The sequence below is a fragment of the Nicotiana attenuata genome, unplaced genomic scaffold (genome assembly GCF_001879085.1).
Source record: "Nicotiana attenuata strain UT unplaced genomic scaffold, NIATTr2, whole genome shotgun sequence".
NCBI lineage: Eukaryota > Viridiplantae > Streptophyta > Magnoliopsida > Solanales > Solanaceae > Nicotiana > Nicotiana attenuata.
The window spans coordinates 332,469-340,330 of NW_017670535.1; positions in this window are offsets into that span (position 1 = coordinate 332,469).

The following is a 7,862-nucleotide window of genomic DNA, read 5'->3' on the forward strand; positions in this document are numbered from 1 at the left end:
AATTATAAAAAAAAACATATAGCCACTGGGCCTCAAAATATCGAGCCCGAAACCCATACGTAAGTAATTTGTACAATTAAATTATTAAAAAAATATGAATTTAAATTATAAAAAAAATACATAATTATTAATGATAATTTGTACAATTAAGTTATTAAAAATTATGATTTTACAGTTGACGACATGGATGCGCCTATACATCCCGGCCCTCGGACGTCGGATCTATTAGCCCTACAGCCCCAGCATAGATCCGAGTATATCTGGGAGGGACAGTTGCTTACAACGACTTTCCGGGCCAGGAGAGTGGATCTACTATGGGAGTTTTTGAGTCCTCCCCGCGTTCTACATCCCCGCGTGGTCCATCACCTGGAGGAGATTGGATTTTATAGGATTATTAGGATTGGTCGGATACAGCTCGACTATGCTTTGATCACGGCCATGATTGAGCGGTGGCGACCGGAGACGCACACTTTCCATCTGCCCATTGGCGAGGCCACCATCACACTCCATGACGCAGAGATTTTATATGGCCTGTCCGCTGATGGCTTGCCTGTTTTACTCCCTATGACCATGAGATATTATCCGCGGGAGGCATATTGGGATATGCTGCACATGCTCACTGGTTTCATGCCGGAGGACCAGGAGGTAGCGTCTGGGGTCAGTCGCATACAGTTAGTCCCCATTAGAGACCACCTGGTGCAGCTCCACGATACTATCACCGACTAGTCAGCGGAGGTGGATGTGCAGCGATACACGAGGCTGTTGCTGCTCCTTCTATTTGGGGGGGTCTTGTTCCCGAACACTTCGGGGAACCTAGTGGGCCTCCGTTTTCTGCATCATATCACCCGGTTCGAGGATACAGCCAGCTACAGCTGGGGTGGTGCTGTCCTCTCATTTTTGTACAGGCAGATGTGTCGGGCTTCCATGGGCGCACAGAGAGACGTTTGTGGCTTCCCGCCGCTTCTACAGGTGACAACATATTCAACGAATATGTCCGTTAGTTACAATTCTACCTAGTTATAGTTTATCTAACACTATACATCAACTTTCTATGTTAGGTTTGGGTCTGGGAGCGATTTCTGCAGCTTCGGCCACCTCTACCACAGCTACCGGCTAATGTAGACATTCCGAATCTCCCTTTAGCTTGTAGGTGGGTTATGCGTCGTAGACTTGCACGAGAGTATGATGCCCATCATAATCCGCATCAGGGATGTGTTGGATTTGCTGGAGGACGCACAGGTGAATATCTAACTAAAGGTACCAGTTATTGTTTAATTTAGTGTTGCGCATACTAACGGTTTGTGTTGTTATTTGATAGTTCATCTGGACGTCGTACAGCGAGGAGGTGATAGGTACCCTGCCAGCGTATTGTACGTTCGACCGACATATTTGGAGGGCTTCTGTCCCTCTCACATGCCTCGATATTGTGGAGCATCATGCCTCAGAGCGGGTTTTTCGTCAGTTTGGCCTACCGCAGCCTATACCGACTCCGCCTGCATGGCATCCTTTACATTATGAGAGGGATGATCGGTCCAGGGTGGATGACACATTTATTGACTGGCTTAACGCCCAGCTGGCTATTTGGGACAGGCGAGGTGACTTAAACCCACCTCCGCAGCACCTTCCTATTGAAGGTTATATGGCATGGTACCGCACCATTTCCCGACTTTTTATCGGGAACCCAGTTCATCAGGCAGAAGGTCGGTACGTCTCATACGCTGGGAGACACGAGGCTCTGGTATGTTTTCTGTTATAATTAATTATATACCTGTAATTTCGTGCCAAATACGTAGTTTAAATTCTTTACTTTTGTGCAGGCGATTGGACTGCATACCGTCTATTGTATGGGGCAGCAGATGCAGAGTTATGTCCACGATCCTGTGGTCATGCAGGACTACAGTCGTCGATTCATGGATTTGGCTGCCCAGACACTGCAGCGAGCCCGATCGGATCAGCGTTTGGCACACGAGGCTGATTGTCACACCTCCTTTTTTACACATCTACCCCGAAGGATAATGTATAAGGGAGTTTTTCCATTTAAAGTGACATTATTCGAAATGGGATTATTTATTTATTTTTAGAGTCGCCACTTGGGATAGGATTGGCTTTTGGTGTCCCAAGTCACCGATTTAATTTAAATCCCAAATCGAGGAAAAATTCGACTTCCCAATTGGAGTCTGCGAACCAGAAATTCTGTGTAAGGAATTCTGTTGACCCGAAGGAAGGTGTTAGGCACCCCTGGATCCCGTGGTTCTAGCACGGTCGCTTAAATTATCATAAATGGCTAAAATCTGATTTTATACATGTTCAAACCTATAGTGCAATTTTTAGGATTATTTACCGCTTTTAGTTATTTTTACGAAAAGCAAACGCCGTTTAAGAGCGCGTTTTTGGATCACGTCACATGAAATGCACCCGGATCCTCAACACCTCTTATTCAACGTTTTGGGATTTGGATTTGGGTTGCATGAAATGCGCACCCGAGTTTAGGAAAGTAAAATTTATTAAAAGCGCGCCTAAAGTGGCTAACGTCTTANCATGCAGGACTACAGTCGTCGATTCATGGATTTGGCTGCCCAGACACTACAGCGAGCCCGATCGGATCAGCGTTTGGCACACGAGGCTGATTATATTGACCCAGCCACGTACCAGCGAGGTCGTGGTATCCCACGAGGTGGTGGTGCCCGACGACCTGCTGGTGCCCGACGAGCTGCTGGTGCCCGACGACCTCGTGCTGCCCGAGGAGGTGGTGTTCAGCAGGGGGGCGATGATACTCCTGATGATGATGTTGCTGCTGATATGGCAGGTGGCATGCATGAGACTGACATGCCGTCTTACAGCCTTGGAATTTTTGACACTCCAGTGCCATCACAGATGACCCCATCGGGTCAACTATTGATCACGGGCTCGGATTTTCAAGGAGCAGATTGGGGTAGATATTTTCCTGGCCCGTCTACCACTGATGAGGGTCGACCGACCTGAGATTTATTTAGTGGGCGCCGACTGAGTTATGGCAGCTCTTCACATGCGCAGGTATGAGTTTATTAGTATTGAATTTGAATTTGTTTTAACTATAACTTATTTATTTTGTTACACCATATTAATTTCCTTTTTCAGGCTTGATGTGATGCTGCGACAGATGACTACATTTAGGATCCAGACAATTATGGTAAGATAATATAAATTGTTATGAATTATTATATAGTTTTCTAAACTAAGTTTTATATTATTATGTAGCCTTCTACTGGACCTGACAGCATCATCGATACATGTCATCCTGCGCCGCATCCGGCTATAAGGAGAAAACTTGATGATGATGATCCTGATAGCGTACCCGGGCGGGAGGGGATGCGCCTCAGGCCGACGGCTACATTGAGACACACCGGATGCGAGACACATTGAGTCGGCCTTCCTTTTTTTTTATTTGGTGTAAATAATATTTTTGTATATATTAATAACAATATTTAATCGAATATGTCCATTACTTTTTTTAGTTCTCCATGTGTTTTATTGTTTCGTATAACAACACAAGCATTTAAACTTAAATGCCACTTCAATTAAAATAAATTTTAGTACAACAAACAAGGAAAATATTAGTGCAACACAAACACAAACATAACATGCCAGCATAATAAAAATACATAAAATATGAAAAATACACTAAACACATACAGGCCATTGTTTAGTCCCGGCTGTCATTTATTCTCCGCTCCAACCACTTAAATCGTTGTTCCATTTGTTCTTTTTCTTCTTCTAACTCTTTCACTCTCGCCTTCACCTCCGCAAGTTCCCGTTTATATTTTTTTTACGTTCCTTCTGTGCTTCACAATTCCATTCTGCTCTCCATTTTTCATCTCCTACCTCCTTCAGTTTCTCCCTCATTTCTGTAATAATTCTATCGCTTTCTCTTTGTACTCCCAATTGGCATAACCACATATTATGAAGAGATTGCAGTTGTTCTCTGTAGCATTCCTGATAACATGGTTCATTAACACATTCATCAAAAACTCACACATAGGTTCGCCGGGAATCTTGTACAACTGGTTCATACAGTGCCAGTAGCGGCGTCCAACATCACGACCTTTCCAACAACTGTTCATCACGCATTCTTTTCCAGAGTAGCACATTGGTGGACGAAGAGGTTGAGCCATTTGTGAAATATTTCCTTTTAGTAAAAAAAAATCTTTCTTTTAATGAAATATTTGCGTTTAGTAAATTTTGAGCATACAAAATGACTACAATGAGCCCGTTATTTATAGGCAAGAGAACACACACATAACGCCATGTATAATGGCGCTATATTTTGCGAGTTAAATATCATGATGTTGACAAGACTACTTTATGTCAGCTGGTCAGCTTTTTCAGTTCGACAAGACAACACACACATAACGCCAGGTATAATGGCGCTATATTTTGCGTGTTAAATATCATGATGTTGACAAGACTACTTTATGTTAGCTGGTCAGCTTTTTCAGTTCGACAAGACAACACACACATAACGCCAGGTATAATGGCGCTATATTTTGCGTGTTAAATATCATGATGTTGACAAGACTACTTTATGTCAGATGGTCAGCTTTTTCAGTTCGACAAGACAACACACACATAACGCCAGGCATAATGGCTCTATATTTAGCGTGTTAAATATCATGATGTTGACAAGACTACTTTATGTCAACTGGTCAGCTTTTTCAGTTCGACAAGACAACACACACATAACGCCAGGTATAATGGCGCTATATTTAGCGTGTTAAATATCATGATGTTAATAAGACTACTTTATGTCAGTTGGTCAGCTTTTTCAGTTCGACAAGACAACACACACATACTAAATGGAAATTCGTGTTACATTTAAATATTCCTAGAGGAAAAATAACGAAAAAGATAAAAAGGTGAAATAAGTGGACCGATATTTCTTCCATTATCTAGAATCCCAAATGTTGTGAAAGTTGAATTATGTTAATGTCAAAGCATCTTTATTTTTCTTATATATAGAAGAGTGGTAATGTGCTGGACTTGAAAAAAAATTATTTTATTACAAGCATAATTTTATTTCATAAATCAGGCAACATACACATATTAACTAATTATTACAACATCAACTCATGGGTAGTTAGGTACACTAGAAGAACACCTACCCCGAGCTTGATTACTGTTGCCACCCAAAGGACATTTTCTACGGTCGTGTCCTGTTTGCGAGCATATACCACATTTTCGCGCATAAATTGTATCACTAACATCCATTTGGTTCCGTATACGCGTTCTCTTTTGCACCTGTATTTTACGCAAATAGGACTTGTTACACACCATTTTAAATGGTTCAGGAGGCCAGTAATGCTCAGCACCCAGTGGCTGCAACTGACCACTATATGTGATTAGGTACTTGGAAACACTATATTGTCGATCAACATAGTTGGTTGCACCTAAACCAACTTGTTGAAAGCACTTGATGGCATGTGAGCAAGGCATGTGGTAGATGGACCATTTTTCCACAAGAGCATAATCTTGCAGATTCATTTACAGTATGCACATTATTATCCCGATTTTGATGGATAGCAGTGCGAACTTCAAAAACATTTCTTTCATTATCATACTACAAAAATGAATGCCAATGTGCTCGTCGTCTATATTTCTCAAATCTCGTCATCGGCACTGGCATAAATTCAACACCCCTTTCCATCAATGACGTTGCAGCCGCAGACCTTTCAACGAACCTCTCCGCCATTTGCTTGAACGACATCCGCACCATGGCTGTGACAGGCAATCCTCTTGCCGAATTCAATAACCCGTTGAAAGACTCTGACACATTTGTAGTCAGAGTTCCCCATCGTCTGCCAGCATCCGCATGCAAAGTCCACTTTTCAGGGTCATGTCGCATTAACCAACGATAGGCTGCCTCGTCTTCTTGCCTGATATATTCCATGTGCCTCCGGAATTTATGTTGTTGGTGGTCTGTTGCTTCCATCCACATCAAATCATGCAGATCCTTATTGGGATATGCCTTCTGGAAATTGGCTTTCAAATGCCTAACACAGTAACGATGGTAGGCATAAGGTTCTTGCCATGCAGGCAAGTTCTCCACAGAACTTAAGATACCACCGTGCCGATCAGATATTAGACAGATACCGGAACGTTGTTTCACAACGTGCTCTTTCATATGGTTCAAAAACAACGTCCACGTCTCTTGGCTTTCATTGGCACAAATAGCAAAAGCTAGAGGAAATATCTGTCCATTAGCATCTACTGCCACGGCTATTAACAGCTTGATATCGTACTTTCCATAGACATGAGTGCCGTCTATGGATATTACGGGGCGACAATGCGAAAAACCATCAATTGCTGGTTTAAACGCCCAGAACACGTAATTGAATATATATTCTGGTTTACCTGCACTTCGCTCAAGCTTCCATTCAACAACCGTCCCGGGGTTAAAATACTGTAGTGCAGCCATGTACCTAGGCAAATCTGCATATGACTTATCCCAGTTACCATACACTATTTCAAACGCTCGTTTGCGCCCAGAAATGCCTTTCTTTTAGTAATGGTATGGCCATGTTCCTGCTGGACTGATGTAATGCACTCTTTGATTTTATACCTTATGAACTTTCGATGTGTGGAATAAGAACAAGAGAAATCAAGTCAATATCCAAGTTGAAGTGATTCCCGTTGAATGTGTCCATTTAGCATGTGTGGGTGGGAATGTATTTACCCACTTTCCACATACCTGTCTTCTTCTTGGTCGCACGCAACATCCAATTACATGGCCAAAACCACCTGCGGCAAACAACCTTGTATACCGTCGGACTTGACTCCCATACCTGCATCTCATGACACTCTTTTACGTTGTGCATTTTACAAGCCCTGCTTAGGCGCGCTTTATCAGGAAAAAGCATCCCCTTTGCAAGTACCGTTGGTCTAGACTCATCCCACATTGCTGTCCGGATTTCATCAAAATCCCTTGTGAGAGCTTCCACATCCGGCACGGCTGGCAAGTTATCAATGTAAGGAATCTCTCTTGAATGAAACGGCACTTCAGACTCATACACTCTTCGTCTAGGGGGGTCTCTCTTCAAATCAGGTCCTTCCTCCTCATCCTCTGCATCACCATCCTCACGAGCAAAGGGTGTCTCATCCCCGGATTCATCCGCATTGTTATCGTAATCACTGTTCTGTTCCTCACTCTGTGCATCTGCCAGGTCCTGATGTAATACATCATTTTCGGGCAATTGAGTGAGTTCAACTTGCTCGTTTTCACTGCACAACCAACAAAAATATAAGCTACTAAATTAATAAATAATTTCCATATTTTGTGTAAATCACTTCACTTACAAGTCGTAATGTGATAAAATTTCATGATGGACGTTATCAATTAGGTGATGACTATCGGATGGCCACTTGTAAAATTCATATCTGGCCGGTACCCCCTATTAACTATGTGAGCGTTAAGACAAATTCAATACAACAAAAATATACATAATTAACACAAATGAAAATTGAAATTTACCACTCGTCTTGTGAGTTATGGAAAGCAGGGTTTAAAGTATTTTCTCGCTGCTCATTCACCGGCGGTGATAAGTTTAAATCAAAGATAACTCTTTCATCCGGAACTTGTCCGGCAAAAACTGTTCCAGAATAACCCCCCGATGACTGGGGGTTATCTCTACTACGCACAACCTCATTTTTTGGAACATCTTCGACCTTCACGTACATCTCCAACATTGTGATTACAAGAAAATCCCGACATTCGTCCGGAGTCCTCAAAAAATCACTCAAAGTTTCATCATCGTCGATGTTAAACTCCGAGTAAAAAGCAACCCCTTGCGGAGTGACGGAATAAGGATATCTTCCGGTTACTTTAAATA